The following is a 20,833-nucleotide window of genomic DNA, read 5'->3' as shown; positions in this document are numbered from 1 at the left end:
AAAGTTGTACATGATTGCAATTAAAGCTCCTGCTACAATGAAAATGCCTCGAAATACTCAGAGGAATAAGCCAGCAAGATATTGCCATTCCAATCTTATCTAATAGAACAATTACAACTTGAATCTGAGCCATGGGAATTTTAACAGTTGCACAGAGTCAAATGGCAGGAAAACCAAGTTTTATTCCTCATGCCTAGACTGTCATTAGTGAACCCCTCAAGGGAGTCTTGAGAATATGAAGAATGTCAGAAATTAGTGCAGGTGATCTTTGTGATCTTTGTGCAAAGTAGACAGAGGTGCAGAATTACTACCAAAAGGATATTTAATAACTGGATGTCTTGTTTGAGAATATGTCTGTGTATATGTAAAGATGAATTAAGCCTGAAAATTTCAGTTCAGCTAATTTACCGGTTTATTAAGTTGACTCTAGATGGGGAGAGATCAGTTATTTGCTGCTGCTCTTTGGTATCATTTGAACAGCCCAGATTTGGCTTTTGTATCACCTGTTAAAAGGTATGGAAATGATAAGGCCTTGTTAGACATAAATCAGGTTACAATGAAAATGCTGAAATCTAACCTTAATGCCTGTTGTTAGTTGCAGTGGGATTTTGATAAAACATAAAGCATATTACATGTAAAGGATGGATACCAAGTTTTTAATCAGAAAACTGCTGCTAATTTCTATTTTTATATTTAACTTCTGTTAATTAATGAATAGGTTATTTATTCAGAGAAAAGACCATATCTCACTAAACAGTGCTTTCATACAACCCAAAGAGAAAGATTATTTGACAACCAGCTGTGGCAAACAACATGTAGTCATTTGAGAAAGTGTTTCAGGGAAATCTTTTGCCTTCAGGATTTTGACATAGAGTGTTTGCATATATTTATGTATATGTATATGTATACGTGTGTGTGTGTGTGTATTTAATTGCTTGTTTTCTGTACCTCTGGAAATCATTAAACATTTTCTCCAGGTGAAGCCTGTTATCACCATTTCTTCATTAATTACTGAAAAAAATGACATGTCGTGTGTCAGTTCCATACTAGGATGACATACACTGCAATCCATTGTGACTTTGAAGTGAAGGTTAATTCAACCCTCATGAAATTTGTTGCAGGTAAAATTAGGAGATGTGGTTAGAGCCTGAGAAATGCAAAATATGATTGTTTTGCTTCCTCTAAAGAGATGAGATTTTATGTGTAGGAGCTAGAGTGATTTATATTCAATACATATTCGTTTGTTATACTCAAAATTATAAATATATTTATTTTGAAAAAAATAAGGAATTAATATAAAATTTAGATAAATGATATGTTCAAATAAAATGATTCACAACATATTCAGTTGACAGACCATACCTGTCCATAGGTATGGACTTGTGTATGATTAGGATATATGTATATGTTTTTTTAACTTTCAGAGATAAGGAAGTTTGACACTATGCTTTGAGTTATATGTATTTTAAATATTTTTGGAGAATCAAAATACTAGTGGGTGTAGTTGCAGAATTAGTACATTCATTTTCCATGCTATTGAGAAAATTAATGGAATGCTGGGAGAAAGTATTTACAACATATGTATATATTACATTTGTATAAAAGAATACCTATAAATTAATAAGAGAAAAGCAGTCTCATTGACAAATAGGTAAAGATATGAAGTAATATGAAAAAAAGTTCAATCTCAAATGTAATCAGTGAAACATAAATTCAAACAAGAATGAGATATGATATTTTGCCCAATGAATTGGCCAAAATAACATATGATATCCAGAGTTAGTTGTTAAGGATATGGGGACATGGGTACTATTGTTGAAAGTAAAAATGGTATAGCCTTTTAGAAAACAACCTGACAATATATAAAAGATGTAAATATATATACCCTTTAATTTCACAATTGGACTTACAGAACTTAACCTATAGTAATATTCATATACATGCACAAAAATATATGTATATAGATATTTATTGTAACCCACTCATAATACCAAAAAAGGTGATATCTAAATGTTCATTTATAAGGTAATGGTGACAAAAATTATGATTTTATAAACTGCTATAAATTCATGAATCATGTAGCTTTATATTAGGGGACAATATAATTTATTGTCCAAATTAGGCTACTTTTTTTTAGTGAAAGAGGACACTATTAACAATTAATTCAAGAGAATAGGATAAACCTGGACATATGATTCCTGGACTCAGTATGCTCTGACATGAAAAAATGTCCAAAGCACACTATTAGGTAAAGAAAATAGTTTACAAAAATATGTGTATGTGTATGTGTGTTTGTGTGTGTGTGTATTATCTTCCAAAACTTAACCTTTTGGTGTGCATATTTTTGTAAATGCATGGAAAAGCTGCTATTTGTTACTTCTGGGGAAAAGTTTGGAATTGGGGCAAAGGATGAAGGTAAACTTGTTCTTTTAAACTCTGTGTCTGTATTGTGTTGTTTATATATATATAATATGCCATCATTTATGTATTACAAAATCAAATGTATTACAAAAAGGTTTTGAAAACCCTTTCAAAAGTTTAGATCACTATAAAAGGGCCTTAGGATGCATCACCCAATAATTTAGTTTTGTTGATTGTGATAATACTTCAGCTGATAGTCTCAGTGATAACGCAAAGACATCTAACTACAATGCTGAAGGCATGGAATCCCTCTCAACAAAAAGTTTCCTCGGTGGTAATGAACAGTAAGTATTTTATTGTTGCCAGATAGAAGAGATAGTTGCAGTTATGCGGAAGCACAGGTTCTATCTTAGGTTAAATAATTTAACACAGCTTTATATCATTAAATGTCAGGTGAAGACTGGTTATAAATCAATTATTCTTATGAACCAAGTCTTAATTATAGTGCCTTGTGCAAAATTCTGTGTTGACAGAAACAGTCCAGACTATATCTGACTTTGCCAGTGGCTTCCTGATGGAAATAACAAGAGCTGCAGGGTTCTTTCCATGATAATGATCTTGCCAGTCGATTGGTTAAGTCTGTGGAAAACCGTGATGGACAGTCATGCTGAACTAGCAGTTTTATTCATCTGGTTTCTACCATGTGCCTGGCACTGCTCTAGGCACTAGAGACAAACATTAAAAATCTCTTCCCGTGTGGAACTTAGTTTCTAGTTGTGGGAGAGTAGGCGACAGACACTAAATAAGATAAGTTTTATATAAAGTTGATTCGATTGTGATGAGTGTTCTGGAAAAATAGAGACCAAGCAGAGAGCACTGAGTGGAGGGATATTTTATTTTTAAATAAGGTGATGAAGTAAGGAAAAGACCTGATGGAAGTGAGGGAGCAGGCCAGGAGGGAAGTGGGGAAACAGAGCAGCCAGTGCGCGAGGCCCACGTGTGCTTACACGCCTTGAGGAACAGCAGTGAGGCCCCAGGGCTGCACTGCAGTGAGTGAGGGGAAAGAGCCGTAGGACTTGAAGAACTGAAGTCAGAGGCAAGAGCCGCTCTTGCAAAGCTTTGTGGGTCATTTTAAAGACTGACTTGTACTCGGAGTAAGATGGAAAGACACTGAAGGATTTTGAGTAGGAGTGAGATGATTTAATGTGCATTTTAACAGCTCATTCTTCAAGCTCTTTGCTCTACCAGATGCTTTCTTCCACTTAAGAAGCCGACACTCTAGGATTTTGATTGATTATTAAATGCTTTATAGCATGTGTTTCCACGTAAGAGTTGATAAAAAGGTGTGTTTAAAAAGGTACTTGTACTTAGATCTTCATAACCACAAATGAAAATAACATTAGACAGTTTTTATACAGTCCATGGAAGAAGAAAATCAATGTATTTACTCATGTATACTTAGGTTTTTAGGAGAAATTGAAAACAATAGACATGTGGTATAGAAATTTATAGAGAGAAAATCTCTTAAATCCATCTCCTTTTTTTCCAATCTCTACTACCCCAGCTGTAGTTCAGAACAACATCATTCCTTCCTGGGAGGATTTTGGTAATCTCCTTCTTTAACTGGTTAGGTGCTTTGACCTAAACTTCTTTTTGTCAATGCCATAGTTCAGATTTCATTGATTTTCTAAAGAACTACAAAAGCTTCTCCTAACCTGGCTTTCTGCAATCCAGCTCTGTCTTCAGTGTATTTTCTGTTGTGATCAGATAACTTATCCTATTATGGAAATGCTATTCTCAGCTAAAGTGTTTCAGTGGCTATGTAGAGGGTTCAGGTGAAAGTTGAACTCCTTAGGACAGCATAGAGACTTAATCTCATCTAGTCCTGCTTACCTGTGTCTGGTCTGTTGACCTCATCTCCCAATATCTATATTCATCTTCAAATCAGTACCTACAGCTTCCTGAATGTGCTGTGTTTTCCCTTGACTCTATACCTTTGCACATATTACTTCCTTGGTTCACTTCTATATAGTTGTCATTCAAGACTCAGTCCACATACTACCTCTTCTGGGAAGTCGGTTACCTGCTTTGCCCACATGCAACCGCAATACGTTGTGCAATTATTCTAACTGTTGATTTACTTTGTAAGTTCATAAACTGCTTAAAGGATAATCTAAATATCATTCTCCTTTGTATTTCCAAAACTCAACATACAGCAGGTGATAAAGCATTGGTTTCTGAAGGAGATAAGGCAAGTACAATAAGAACAAAGGAAGGAAGGAAGATTGGTATGTGATCTAAACAAGACCTCTTTCTTGGACTGTGAAGAGAAGTGGAGTAGAGATGCCAATGCCAATAATTGACTGAAGTTGTGTGAGGCAAAAGAAACTGGGTTAATACCCTCCCCTGCCCAAAGTTTATTAGTTACTTAAAAAATATATATTGAAACAGAATTAGGGTTGCTTTTTCTCTTCTTGTCACTAGTGTTTCAAATACAGATTTTTACAACACATACACACATCTGTTAGATCTATATTTTTAAGTTAAAATTCCTAAGAGTATGAGGGCATCATGGTGGTCTCTGTATAGTTAGACTAGAGGAAGAATTACTTATCTAACTAATAGCCGTTGCCTCATTAATGGAAGGTCTTTCGGCTGTCCTGGGATTCCAGCACAGGCTTGTAAAGGATACATGGGCAAGTGCTTCTTATGACAATTAAAGCCAGTGGTGATTAAATGGAATTGGGCATAGATAACAAAATACATTCATTAATTTAATAAATATTTGACCAGCTACAATGGCCCAAGTGCTGACATAGCAACTGGAGATACAATTTTAAATTACACAAAGTTGCTGCCCTCATGTAACTTGTATTAGAATATCTTCAGTTTCCATTCTATAAATGAGCAGTGGGGGTAGAATGGCACGAGACCAAAAGATTCAGCGATCTGGTTTGCCCTTCAAAATGGCAGGGAACTGTAAGAATCTGAACACTTAGCGTTCTGTCGCATCTCTGACAGTTTTCCTGTAGGAACTGAATTGAATCAGAAAGAACTTCATTCAAACCAGTTCCCCCTCTGGGGGTGTGCTTCTTTCGTGAAACAGAGACCTCTTTACCTTCAGTGCAACATTTTGCAATTCTGCTTTGCCCGAATTCCTTCTCTTGTGTATGGTATTTGGTGTCTGTGTTGGAATTTCTGCAAACTCTTATTTTTTAATGTTTCATCTTCATGAATTAGGCCACTTTATGAAAAGGAAAGTGATCCTACCGCCAGCTAATGGTGTGACATGTGGAGGACATATTTAACTTCCTTACTGTGTCTTGATTGAATTGAGTGAGAAACTTCAAAATGCTAAATAACCAAAACTTTTACAACCAAATGTCAAAGTAACTTGAATAGTTGTTAATAGCAATAAGGAATCAATTGCCACATTTTGCCTGTTATTCCTTTGGTGTTCATAAATATCCAGTGTAAAAAACCAGCTAAAGTAGCCAGTTGGTAGGTTATCACCTGTAGCAGTAACTGGAAGTTATAGACCGTGTGTTAAATTCGTGAATGAATACAAAGATTTGGTCAATTCAGTTGTAGGTACCTAAAGTGACTTATTGATTTTAGTGTCTGTCTAATTTCCATGTCGGATCTGGTGTGATACTGCCAGAAGAGGTTGGAAAAAAAGATTCCAAACTAGGGTCATAAATAGCGAAGTACAAAGCTGGTGTTCTTTGCTGAAGGGAGAATCTTATATTGTGTGACAATATGTATTTTTTATGACTGTTTTCTATTACTCTTTCTATTTTTTTCTATCACTGTTACTATTCTATTTCTATTACTAATGTTTCCTATTACTGCTGCTACATACTTTCCCATTACTAGCCTGTTTAGACTGATCAGTGGCTTAGAAAAGTTTCCAGTTTTTCCTCTTATTTGCAGGTGTTTAAGACAAGATGGCCCAGTTCTTCTCATTAATTTCTCAATCCATAGCAAATTTTGCTCCCATGACCTTAACAATTGCCCATACTTTGTCTTCCTCAAGCTTCTCTCTTAGGTGCAGAATGCTTTATTTTGGTTTGTAGGGAACGTCTGCTTGAACAGCTTAAAGATACCTCAGAATCTATATGTGCAGAATTGAATTCACTATCATCAGTTCAATACCCAAACCTGTTCACATCTCCTGAATTCCTAATCTCAGACTTTATCATCCCTCATTCTAGACATAACTAAACTCCGAGTTGTTCTTGAATCCTACCTTTTTCTCATTTACTATATCCCAAATAGCAGCAAGCCCTATAAATTCTGTCTTCCAACTCTGCACTCACCTCTTCATTACTAGTGGTGTTGCTTTAGTTTGAGCTTTACATGTGTGTTCATACCTCTGTGCTTTTGCACAAAATCCTCTGTCTGCCTGTATGTACTTTTCTCCTTTGCCTGACTGATTCCACTTATTTCTAAAATCTCAGACTTTCTCTTCTGTGAAGAATTCCTACTTGTTTCCCCTACTGTCCCCAGAGTTAGTCACTTCGTGCTTGCTGTTCCTATAGCTTGTGTAACATTTTTTGTTAACACTTGCCGATTTAAATTACAGACACTATAGCCAGCCATATGCAATAAATTACTGTAAAAGTTAATAAGTTAATTTTTAACAATTCAGCCCAAGGTACTAAATAAACATTTGTTGGATAAAGTAATGAGTTAATTAACAAAGCTGGCAGATTAGCAAATTTTTCGTTCTTGAACAGAAAAAGACACTGGCACAAGATTAGGGAAGCATCCTGAGGGACTGTGAATTTTCAGGCAGGAAACTAGTGAACTATAGATATTGCCTCCATTGTTTCTTTTCCACTGGTGTAGGACGTTTGGGAGATAGAGGAATCTCTGGGAAGGGAACTACTGACAGTGCAGTTAGTGTTGACGAAAGGGGCTTTGATACCTGGACTATGACTTCATATCCTGGAATGAATGAGACGCTCTTGGCTAGAGTGGCATGTGTGTTGTAGAACGGAGAACAATCATGTTTTCCCAGAGGTTAGCTGACCTGTTGAAGAGGCCTCTATACACTGAGAATATGGAGAAAGCAAAATAAACTCCCAGATCAAGCCATCGTGCTGATTTCTTTGGAGGAAAACAGATAGGACATGGAAAAAAAAATAAGAATGAAGGAACTTCTCAATGATTCTTATGAGAAAATAAGTAGAAGAGACTGAAAATATTACGTAGAAGTTCAAATACCAAAACAAACATAAAATATACGGGTTGTAAATAAAATGAATTCATGTTGCAACATGTATACACGTATGTAAGCAAAAATGAAATATCAAGACTTGTTGGAAATATTTTCATGATGTAGTTTATCTCATGCACCATATAATAAATGATAACTGAAAATCTGATAGGAGGGAAGGTGTTACTATATGTCAAGAAGATATGCCTGTAAGGAAATCCACAAAATAAGTACCTTACAAATGGATGAAAGAGAGAAATGATGTTGAATTGACCTGAGAGAGGAAACAAGTGATGTGTTCTTGATATATTTTACAAAACTGGCACAGAATCAAGATATAGTAGTAATGGGGACGTAATGTGGCCATCTGCTGGAAGCCTTAGTCAGCTGAACACACAGCGTCTGCCAAGTTCTTGACCTGCTTTACAGAAAGTCTGTCTCCTAGAGGGTGAAGGAAAATTGCAAAGCTTTTCCTTGAAGTGGCAGAACTAGTATGCTAATATTTTGTATTTTTATAAAAGGGAAAAGAAAGAATGGGTAAGATTTTGCATTTGATGTGTTTTAGATTGATTTTAAGCCTCTGTAAAGACATGGAAGGAGCTGGAAACATTGGTGGTCTCTGGGAAAAGCAGACAGTGGCTGGGGAATAGGGATATCAGAAATACTTTACCCTGTTTGTTTTACCTTAGAAGTTTTGAACTATGGCATTATATTGCTTATTCCAAAATATAAGATAATCTAAGATAGAGGAAAAAAAGAAGAAAAATTCCAAACAGTACTCGTACTGGCTAATAGGGAAGGATCTTTTTAAGATAAAACATAGCATTTTCCATAAGCCTTTATTAAACCATTTATGTTGTATTGCAGTGACATCATACAAGTAGATCTCTTAAGCAACCTGCCAGATTAACCAGAGCATTCCTTTCCATCTGCGAAATGTAGTTGTAGATACCACAAGTCACAGAATGCTCCCAGCAGGGAGGTCTGTCCCTTGTTCTCACACCTTTACCTCCCTCCACATGGGGTGTGTGCTTACCAAGAGTCAGTCCTGTTTGTACTGAAACCTGATTATGCCAATTGTACTTAGTGTTTTAAAACATGTAATTTACATACTTAATGTAGAATGAAAGAGAGTTGTTTCTTGAAAACTCACATGAATACTTTGGAATGAGTATCAAAATGAGATGCTAAAATGAGTGCTGTCAGGAAAGGTGTGAGCAGGAAAAAAATATCCCCGAGATCTAAACAGTTTTGGTACTCAGATACTGGTATAGTGTCATAATACTCTTAAGCTAGTTCAAATACATTGAAACTAGAAATTACTGATGCTATGGCTAATGGAGAAAGGTCATGCAGAATTCTAATCAGCAATGGAAGAAAAGGCCCTGACCTATGTCTAAAGTTTGGTGAGGGAATATATATTTAAGGTTTAAAGCTAAAAGCATACACTTCAGTTATTTATGTGTTACAATTTTCCACTTTAAGTAGTTTTTTATTTAACCAAGTGAACTTAGCCTGAACTTATCCTTAAGCATCTGTGAACTTTTTTAGAAGAGGGGTCCCTATTTTTATTCATCTTGTAACTCCCGTGGATCATAAGTACCTTTAAACACAGTAGGTTGTCATAAATGTTTGTCAAATAATTAACACGCTGAGTTGAAAGTAGCATGTGTGTTTTGCTGATTCCTGATAATGTGGAGTTACCAGGTCTGGGGAAGGGTAGAGTGAAAGTGGTTTGGGGCAAACAATTCAGGAGCTGAGTTAAGGGAGAGATGATCTAGGTTAGTAGAAGGAGCTAGAAAAATCTCATCTTGGTCAATGAAGAAAATTTAGTCAAGGCCAATAGAAAAGGTCAAAAAAAGTAAGAGGAAAAAAACCAGCATATTGGGAGTTCCAAGCAACAGCAAGCTCATATGAAATTTTATGGCAGTGCCCCTTTCAACATTTCTCTCCTGAAAGTCAAGAAGAAACACTTGGAGTGAACTTTCAATAGGTGAAATTCTGCAAACTGTTTAGCTAAACCTAATTCTATAGAAGTTTTTTAGTAAGGGGGAAATAAAAGACTTCTTGGGAGAAATAGCTAAATCATTTTGAGTTTATGATAACCAAGGAAGAGGAGCCTATTTAGATGTACACAGGAGACCAGAATGTCTCAACATGTGTTCCATGGAACACAAGAAAGCAATATGTTACATTATCTGTACTACAGAGTGCGTTTTCTTATTTATCCTTTATTCTGTCTCCCTTTCTGAAGGGCAGTCTCCATGACAGAGCTGGCTCTTCTGGCCTGTCTTGCTCACTGCCACAGGTCCACAGTCTTAAATAGTGCCTGGCACAAATTAGGTGTCTCAGGAGTATTAATTAAATAAATGTCTGGTGAACAGTACCAAGAGGCAGGAACCTGCACACCCTGGAAATAGCAGAGGCAGAAGTTCAGAAACGGGATCACCAATGAAAGTCACTATGAAGCAGAAGGAAGGATTGGTTACTCAAACCCCCATCCACCAAATAGGGAGTTTTTATTTATAAACTGAAAGTAAAATGAGCTCATCTTTTGCCCACTACAGGCAGTGTGGTAGAGACACAAGAACTCAGAGACTAGCGGTGGTGTTACTGAAAACAGAGAAGACATCTCTTTTTGGAAGGTGAAAAATGCTTATCAGTTACTTACAGAAATTCTTGTCTGCTTTGCTTTAGCAAAAAAGAAAAAAAAAGTTCATTAGCTGGTGAACATAGTTTCAGTAATTTTAAGATACAATTTATGAGACCATTTTATAGTAAGTGTAGGAGTTCCTATATCACTCCTCTCTAAATCACTCAAAAGAAAAGGCAGAGTGATTATGCAATCATTTAAGTGTTCTTAATTAGAGATCATGTTCGTGCCATAATCCTTCTTAGAAAGACTAAATTGTGAAGCTAAAGGACAAAAGAAAGGGAAAAGAGTATTTCATGTCTTTGCACGTGGAATTCCACAGAGAACAGTGGCTCTCAACTCTGTAGAATCACCTGAGGACTTTAAGGGACAAACCAGTACAGCCTCACCCCCGGCCAGTGAACTGAATCCCTGAGGGGGATGCCCTCACATCAGGTGTCTTTCAAGGCTCCCAGGCAGATCCTAATGTGCGGAATGGTTGAGGACAATGAAATCAAGCAATACTGAGCAGAGGTGGAGAGGGGACTGATTTTACTACCACCTTTTGTGAGAATCTAACTAAACTGTAGTGGGAAGTTGGAGATTCACATTCATGGCTCCAAATCTGGATGCTCCAAATAGGGCATATTATGTGGAACTCTAACTCATGATATTATACATTTTTCTCATTAAGGACTCAATATACTGATCCAGAAGTCAGTTAAAGGAAGCAAACCCTTCAGAATGAATTAGAATTGACCGTTAGAGACAGAATGTCATTACCCATTAGAAATGGTCACCGTATATCCAGATTTGTTGTCTTTTTGAAATGAATGTTGTTGAGCTGCTGAAATAGTTCATGAGGTAAAGTTATGAAAACTATTTATCTACAGATACTTGAAATTTCAGTCACGTTATACCTTTTGAGATGTTCAAATTGAGTTTTGCGAAGTGAATGGAAGACAGACGAGATGATTTAGGGAAATTATTTTCAAACCAAAGGGTTTATTTATTTGTTTTATTTCTAAATTTGTGATTAAACTTGAAGTTGGTTTGGTGGTGTCTTACACTACAACCACACGTTCCATTTTTAGAAAGACGGGTAACTGGCCAACAGGCTGCCCGTGGGTGTGGACAGATGCCTGTTCCCTGCCTGCTGTGACATTGTGGCCAACTTCAGTCAAGGGACACTGTTTCCTAACCCAACCTCTCCCTCCCCCGTCAACCAGCTTTGACACCATCGCCAGTCTCCTGGGCCACTGCTTTACCACTATTCTAGATTGAATTTAAATGTGTCTGGAACTCACTTGCCCCTGCAGTTTAGACACTGTTAATTCTTCCACTGCCTAGATGAGGAAAGAGGGTCCTGGAAATGTAAAACTTTCTGCAGTCACTCAGCTAGAGAGTGGCACTGCCACCTGGGCCTTAGGTCCTCCTGACCCAGAGGCCAAACTCTTAAGCATCCTGTGTGCTGCTTCGTCCTCTCCCTGTGATGCATTCCCAGGTCTGACACGCTCTGGGAGGCTGCTGACTGGAGCCGGGCCTTGTCCACCCAGTTTGTGAAATGAAACACTTCTGTCCTTTCTTACTACGTGAATCTGCCCCCAGCCACGGACACCACACCCAGGATAAGCGGCATCTAGGGAAATCCCGCCAAAGGGGAAAACCGGGGGAAGGCCCAAAAATTAAAGCAAGCCCCGCTGCCCCCAGCCTTTGGTTTGCCTCTAAGGGCCGTTGCAGTGGTGCTCTGGTCTCTCTCAGCAATACTTTCCTCTTGTTCCTCCCGAACGGGAGTTAGGGTCAACTTCTGGCTGTTCTCACTGGGCTTTTCTTCATGCAAAGCAGCCAGACACGTCTGCAGGCGTCTCCCGTTAGAATGCCTCAGAAGCCTTCTTCCTAATCAGTAGATCAGGTCTCCCCATAATTTTTATAACCAAAAATACATATAAATAAATAAATAAATAAATAAATAAATAAAGGCAAGTGATGGCTGCTACCATTGCTTCCCTAAGTGTTAAATTTCATGAAAAGGAGGTGGCTGGCTCTTATCCAGCATCACTCAGAACTTGGTTAACTACCAGGAGAAGTAAACACCATGCTTCTTAACAAATGAAAGAAGAGGGAGAAAAGTGTTCCTTGTTCTTTATGCTGAGGACCCGGGTAAATTGTTTCTCTAATAGCCTGTAGGTATCCAGTGGTGCTTAATTACAGCATAAGACTACCTGGAGGCTTAGAATATCTGGCTCTGTGATTCAGGTTGGACTCTAGTCTCTTCATTTGCATCTGAAGTGTCCTATTTACCTCAAGCAGTAGATCTTGTCTGAAGAGGCTCACTTAGGTGAAGGGTTCTCTAAAGAACTTAATTCCTTATAGTAAAAATATTTTGGATAAATCATGAAAATGATCAATTACACTAAAATGCTGAGGAAAGTACAAGCATGACTTTGAATCCGAGTGCCAAATTTGTTTTTGTTGTTAAGAATTTCAAATGGTTTTTAAGAAAGCTTACTTAAAAGGTTCAGTTGCCCAAAATTAATTTTTTTAATTAGTTACATTAGAATCTAGCTGCCAGTTAATATTTGACTATATTGGATCTTCTACCAGCATCTTTAGCTGATACTATATGGACTTTATTGTTAAGTAGGTCAGGTGCTGTAAGTGGGTTTCATGAAGAAGGTCCTTGAAGAAAATATGGTGAGTAGCAAGTGGACTGAACAGTTTTTTCTTATGAATTGCTTAGAATAAAAGAATTTGAGGATAAATAGAAAATTTACTGGGCTTCAAATCTCAGACTTTGGGAAGTGAGCAAGGGAATAATGTTTACTGATTTATTCATTATCATACTGAATTTAAATTAGATAATATGTACGTAAAAAGGTTGAAAACAATGTGCAAGATGTTAATAAAAGAAACTCCTGTAACAAAATATGTTTTATATTTCTTTTAAAAGTGTTTCATCACTGCATATTAGGTACTATATTATGGAAAGTATCAAGTCAGTGCCATAGAGTATAGATATTTTGGAGTCAACGTCGTTAACAGCAGCTGCACAAATAGATCGTGTACTAGTGTATGTTGCTTAGGGATTCAGGTTGATGGAACACTATCAAGAGTTCACACAGTGGACATCTGGTAGTTTTTCCTGCCTGACATTTCCTTCTCTTTAAACAGGGCGCATCTAATCTTTCTGGGGAAGCACTCCTCCTCTCTGAGTTCACACAGTTCCAATCAGAGTGACTATGGTGACCGTAATAGTTGACATTAGTGATGGGATGCATGACGTGGGTCTGTCCAGGGAGAATACAGGCTATTTTGGACACTGAAATTGGTTCAGATTTGGCTATCTGACCCAAGGCAGGCTAACTAGGGTCTATCCCAGGGCTTCTGGAACTATCAGGAAAAATGCACGTTTGCAACAATGGGGTTGCTGAGTTCACAGGGTGTAAAAACAATGAAGCTAACCTAGTCATTTTAAATGCTACACATAAAATACATACCTGAAAATGAACCCAAAACAAAGGGAAGAAGAACTTAGATGTGGAAAGAGACAAGTACCCGAGGACATTTGAACATTTGGATTCTGCTCTATCCACAGCTAGTGAGCCCTTGAATCTCCCAGATATGTGAGCCATCATTTTTGTGTTTGGTTAAAAAATTTGTTTTCAGTTAAAAACTATGTTTCTGCCCTTGAAAATAAGGGCAACTACTAATACACCTAATTCAAATAGTGGTAATAGGAAGTTAATTTGTAATAGTGGAGAGAAATGTGGTATTAGGCAGAAGTTCTAAAAGAAAACATTTATGCACATCAAATAACACACAGAGCAAGAATATATTTTTATTAAACCATTTCAAAATTTAGGTAGTATTATAGAATTTTAAGATTATAGAGATACTTTCTTTTAAGTTCTTTTTTAAATTGAAGTATAGTTGATAAACAATATTATATTGGTTTCAAGTATACAACACAGTGATTCATCAGTCACACCCATTAATCTTCACCCCAACTAGTGCAGTTACTATCTCTCAACATAGAAAGATGTTACAGAACCACTGAGTATATTCTCCATACTGCACTTCCAGACCCATGACCAACTTATAATATGATTAAGATTTTGCGCCTCTTTTATCCCCCTCACCCCTCCTCATCCTAACCCTTCCCCATGGTAGCCACCAGTCACTTCTCAGTGTTTACAAGTCTCCTGCTGTTTCATTCATTTTGTTAGTAGATTCCACATATAAGTGAAATCACTGGTATTTGTTCTTTTAACTTTCTAATTTTATATTTGTATGCAGGTTAACTTAGGTCCAGAAGGAAACAACTAAAATATTAAATAAAGATTATGGACAAATGCTTCCATGTGAGTGTAATAAAGGAAATAAACAATGTAAGCTGAAGGATCTTAAAAGATTTAAATTTCTCAAGGCCAACTGTGACTATTAGGAGCCAAATTAATGTTATTTTTCATGCAATTTAACCTAGTCAAAAAGAACCATAGGAGCGAAACAAAATTGGTCTATTAATTTAAAAATAGTTCTTCACTCTTCCTTCTACTAGGAAATGTAGATAAAATTTATAAACAGATATGCATCCAAAACATAAACCAGTTTATTTCATACTAAAATATTAGTTTAGCTTGTTTATTTTCTCAAGAAATAATAATAAGCACTTCCTCTATTGAAATGGAACTTTGGTTAAAATGATAAATTGACACCATCTTAATTTAATTTCTAAGCAACTACCAGCATTTTCATGTTACCAAAATTGACAAAGTCATTAGGAAAAATGATCAAATCCATTGTTTGGCATCATGGAGGCCAAACAGCTGACTGACTTAGATAAAGATTTCATTCTTTCATACACTGACTGTTGTGACATGTTGGCATCACAGTAGATGATTTGGGGACACTACATTTCTCTTTGAAGATTACACTTTGGAAAAATAAACGCCAGAGAATCTGTATCTTGAATATGTTTTGTCATTTCAGTCATTTTTTAATTTGTAATTGTGAATCTGGATGGTAAGATTATGGGTTGGACTTTTTATGGGCAGTTTTGAAAGGTTTTTTTTTTTTTTTTGAAAGGTTTTAAAACAAAAAAGGAAGCTGTTAGTCCTGTCTTTGAAAAACAACAAAACACAATGGAAATGTTTCACATCATATGGGGATATTATATAAATAGCAAGAGGATTGTGTCAATTTTTTATCAGTATAAAACAGGGAAGGCACACTTCCAAGTCTTTATCTTTTGTGAAAAATATACATACTAAAATACAGCTAAGCTAATCATTAGCTCTAATTACTAAAGGTAATAGGACACAGCCAATATGTTCTCCTTAAAAAATAAGGTTACCAACTCTCATTTAAAATAATCATGTAAAGCACAAAAATTGAAGAATACAACAAAGGGCATGAACATTGATCAGTAGAAAATGTGAGTGTGTATAGATCTATGTTATTTTCTTAAACAGACTGAATAAAAAAGACTGACTCATTCATATTCATTTTGGAAACTCCGTGATTATCAGCATCATTGGTACAGTGACTTGAGCTACCATGACTATTTGGCAAATAATTGACCACTGTCTATGTTGTTAGAGAGAGATCAAATTTTTGCTCAGCTGATTACATGGTAATCATACAGAAACTGTGACCTGGAAGAGCTATTACTAATACGCATTGAGAATATAGCATGAAAAAAATGCAAATAGACATAAGTATGATTATTCATAAAATAAAAGTGCTGGCAGTATTTCCTCTGTTCAAAGGTCAGAGAGTTAAGATACATGACAATCCTTAAAAGTTATGTGGAACTGAACACAGAAGCCAGCTCATATGCTGACATGTTGCTGCACTGTAGGTGGGCTTAAAGTGGTTCTTTCATTGCTATGTGGTCTCCATTTGTTCCTTGGGTACAGGTGCCATTAAATAACTTGCTTCAGGTTACATACTTACTTAAAAAAATATGTAGAAGTGAAGAGTTAAAATGAGAATACTCCTTTACTCATGTGTGATTCTTCTCAAAGGTCTTTCTGTGTACACGAAAACATTATCATGGCCAGGACTAGGGGACTACGCATGCAGTGTGTAAAATTAAGGAGGCACTCAGGTGCCCCCTGGGTACCTTACTCACCTCCCTCTAGTCCTGGTCCTGAAACATATGCAAATATATGTGTATACTTTTATACAAATTTAAATGTAAAATCAAAATGGGATCATACTATACATGTATGACTTGCTTGATTCACTTAATGTATGGCAAGTGCTCTTCCTTGTGAGTGTGTATAGGTCTATGTCATTTTCTCAAATATTCTCACAATGTGTTATAACATCAATGTGCTATAATTTATTAAATCCCCCCTCTGTTGATGGACATTTATATCATTTCAAATACTGTCAGTTTTTGAATACTGCTAGTAATACTGCAATTTTACATAGACATTTTTGTGTACTTTTGTGTTTTGGTAGGACAGATTATTGTCAATAATGCAGTTGTACATTCAATAAATATTCACATTTTAGGTATAGAGGGTATGTACCTCAACATATACATGTTGATAAACCCACAGCCAACATCACACTTAACAGCAAAAAGCTGAAAGCCTTTCCCCTAAGATCGAGAACAAGACAGGGATGCCCACTCTCCTCACTGTTATTCAACATAGTACTGGAGGTCCCAGCCATGGCAATCAGACAAAACAAAGAAATAAAAGGCATTCAGACTGGTAAGGAAGAAGTTAAACTGTCACTGTTTGTAGACAATATGATATTTTACATAGAAAACCCTAAAGACTCTACCAAAAGACTATTAGAACTAATAGCTGGATTCAGCAAAGTTGCAGGATACAAAATTAATACACAGAAATATGTTGCATTCTTATATACTAATACCTAGTTAACAGAAAGAGAAATCAGGAAAACAACTCCATTTACAATTGTATCTAAAAGAATAAAATACCTAGGAGTAAACCTAACCAAGGAGGTGAAAGACCTATACTCTGAAAACTACAAGACACCAGAGAAATTAAAGACACACCAATAAATGGAAATATACCCCATGCTCATGGATAGGAACAATTAGTATTGTCAATATGGCCACCCTCCCTAAAGCAATCTGCAGATTCAATGCAATCCCTATCAAAATACCAACAGCATTCTTCAATGAACTAGAACAAATAGTTCTAAAATTCATATGGAACCACAGAAGACCCTGAATAGGTAAAGCAATCCTGAGAAAGAAGAACAAAGCTCTCAAACTTCAAGCTCTACTACAAAGCCACAGTTATCAAAACAATTTGGTGCTGGCACAATAACAGACCCAGAGGTCAATGGAACAGAATAGAGAGCCCAGATATAAACCCACAGATACATTGTCAATTAGTACACAACAAAGAAGCCTTGAATATACAATGGGGAAATGACAGCCTCTTCGCCAGCTGGTACTGGGAAAACTGGACATGCGTGGAGCTAGGGGGTATCATGCTCAGTGAAATAAGCCAGGTGGAGAAAGACCAGTACTAAATGATTTCACTCATTTGTGGGGTAAACAACAAAGCAAAACTGAAGGAACAAAACAGCAGCAGACTCCCAGACTCCAAGAAGGGACTAGTGGTTAGCAAAGCAGAGGGGTAGGAGGTTCAACAGCATACAAGATGATGTAGAAGAATGCGTCAGAGACCTGAAAGTATCAAACACAATCTAGGAGAAGGGGATTAAGGGGCAGTATAATTCACAATCACAATATAGGTAAGTCATGGGGAAGGCAGTACAGCATGAGAAGACAAGTAATGACTCTATAGCATCTTCCTACTCTGCTAAACACTGATCGCAACAGACCAGGTGAGGACTTGAAAAAAAATTATACCACAATTTTTCTTAACCGATACCTCAAGTTAAAAATACTTTTCCTAACCCAGAAAACGAATTAAGATACGATATGAAGAAGAACTTCCAACATCAACATTCTCTGAAAGAGTCATTCCAGAAGATGATCATCAAAAAACTTCAACCAAAGATCCTGGCGCTGTTAACAGTTGTAGCTGCATTCATCCCACTGGTTCCTGGACTTGCCATTGGAATGAAGAAGGAGATATCTAAGCTAGCCTGTGCATACAGTAAAACAGCAAGTTTGACTGGATCTATACTGTCGGAACTCAACCAAGAATTAGGAGAAGTGCAAGTTGCAGTGCTCCAAAATCTTGCGACTACAGACTATCTACTGTTAAAAGAACATATGGGATGTGAACAGTTCCCAGGAATGTGTTGTTTTAATTTGTCTGATTTTTTTCAAACTATTCAAATTCAGTTAAACAATATCCATCATATCATTGATAAGTTTTCACAAATGCCTACCGTGCCTAACTGGTTTTCTTGGTTTCACTGGAGATGGCTGGTAATTGTAGGTCTGCTTTGGTTATGTAGCTGTATTCCTATTATGTTAATGTGTGTGCGCAATTTAATTAGTAGTTTAAAACCTATACATGCTTATGTTACTCTACAAGAAGATATGTCAAAGAAATAATCAATCTTCCCATGTTTTCTTCCGTCTGCTACTTCTATAGCTTTTCTTCTTCCTTCCTAATTACAACCCTTAAGTAGAATTCATGCCTCATAACGAATTTACCGAGTATCGTAATTCTTCCAAGTGGTAAAGATACCTCAAGACAAATACTGGGCATAGAAGCTACAGGGCATAAATCTGCAAAGAAGTAAAAAGCTAACCTTTTCAAACAATATGGCTTCTCTCTCACTTACCAACTTTACATTTCCCTGTATGGCCCCGGAAGATGACTGGTTAGCCAGAGACAGGTAAGATTCCTCAAGGGAGGAACAACCTAAGACAGGCACAGTCGCAGGGGGGCCCTCAGGTGAGAACTTGGGGATCAACAGAGGTGAGGCTTAGAACCTCACCCCCCCTGTTTTGAGAGAAATCTTCTGCATCCATGGATGTTTTATTGCCCTTGTCTAGCTTGGATTAACACATAGTCTACAGGCACACACCTGATCATCTACATTTGCCCTCTTACAGCACTAAACTATGTTTTCTATCTTTATCTTGCATCTACCTACCACTTCAGCATTTTATTAAAAATAATAATAATAATAATAATAAGGGAGAAATGTGGGATTCACATATAAATCAAGTATAAAAATCAAACGAATATTCATATTTGACCTGATTGTTTATAGTTCATAATGCGTGATCAAAACTGAAAGTTTCTGTGATGACTGCCCTTGCACTGTTCACCATGTAAGAACTTATTCACTATGTAAGAATTTGTTTACCATGTAAGAACTTGTTCATTATGCTTCAGAAGATTGGAGACTGTTGAGAATTAGGCTTGGGGTTGATTAATGATTGTGCATTGAGTCCCCTATACAGAATTTTATTGTTGTTAACAACCATTTGATCAATAAATATGAGAGATGCCCTCTCAAAAAAAAAATACTTTTCTTAGTTTTGTAAGTATTATTAAAACTGGAAATGAATGTCAAAATTAATTACATATCTTTTTGAAAGTAACTTCTAATAACAATAGCAAAAACTTAAATAGTACTTAAAGTATGGAAGACAGTGTTTAAGCTTTTACACTTATTAACTAAATTAAAATGGAGGAAATAATTGTACCTCACTCAGAGTTTATAAACATACTGAATGGAACATAGTGGATGCATCTTATATGGAACTCTCTGTGCTTCCTGAAACTGGATGTCTGTATCTTTTTCCAGATTAAGGAAGTTTCCAGCCATTCTTCAGTTAAGTTTTCTGCCCCTTTCTCTCTCTTTTCTCCTGGGACCCTTATAATGTGAATATTATTCTACTTGTTGTTTCCTGGAGGTCTCTTAAGTTATATTCACTTTTAAAATTCCTTTTTCATATTGTTGTTCTGTTTGGGTGGCTTCTACTGCCCTTTCTTCCAGGTCTCTGACACATTCTTCTCTATCATCTTGTATGCCGTTGAACCCCTATAGTGTATTTTTCAGTTCAGTTATTGCAATCTTCATCCCTGCAGCTTCTGTTTGGTACTTCCTTACAGTTTCTATCTCTTTGTTCAAGTTCTCACCATGTTTATCTATTTGTCTCCTGAGTGTGGCAAGCACCTTTATGATCATTACATTGCACTGTTTATCAGGTAGTTTCATATCCCCATTTCATTGAGGTCTTTTTCTGAGGATTTGCCTTGTTCTTTTGTTTAGAACATATTCATCTGTTTCCTCATTTTGCTTGTCTGTCTCTGTGTTTCTGTGCATCAGGTGGAACCACCACCTCTCCCAGTGGAAGGAGTGTCCTGGTTTAGGACGTGAACCTGAGTGTTTAGTCTTGCCCTAGTTCTTGGTTGTCTCTTGAACCTTTGTGTTTGTCTCAGTAACCTGATTTTTTCTTGATAGGGCCCAGTTGTTGAGGGTGTGTCTCTATCCTAAAGGAAGTGAGCTCAGTCAGTACCTAGATTCAGACTGATTGGAAGCTAGATCCTTAGGCTGCAGCTTTTAAAGTATGCAGGTGTGTACAGTGCCGCGGAAGCACAGTCACAGACCCTGGAGATCAGAAGGCAGACGCGGGCCATCTGGAGGTGTCCTGAGGGCGACAGCTGCAGGTACTGGGGCTTCAGATGGTTGTC

At 36.8% G+C, this 20,833-nt stretch overlaps 1 protein-coding gene across 3 annotated transcripts in view; it reads left to right on the top strand.

The window, feature by feature from the left end:
• The window catches only part of LMNTD1 (lamin tail domain containing 1), a 342,775-nt gene that overhangs the window by 65,537 nt on the left and 256,405 nt on the right, over positions 1-20,833 (top strand). The gene's annotated exons all lie outside the window — the stretch shown is intronic.

The sequence above is a fragment of the Manis pentadactyla genome, chromosome 14, assembly GCF_030020395.1.
Source record: "Manis pentadactyla isolate mManPen7 chromosome 14, mManPen7.hap1, whole genome shotgun sequence".
Lineage (NCBI taxonomy): Eukaryota > Metazoa > Chordata > Mammalia > Pholidota > Manidae > Manis > Manis pentadactyla.
This window is presented reverse-complemented; position numbering and strand designations above follow the sequence as displayed.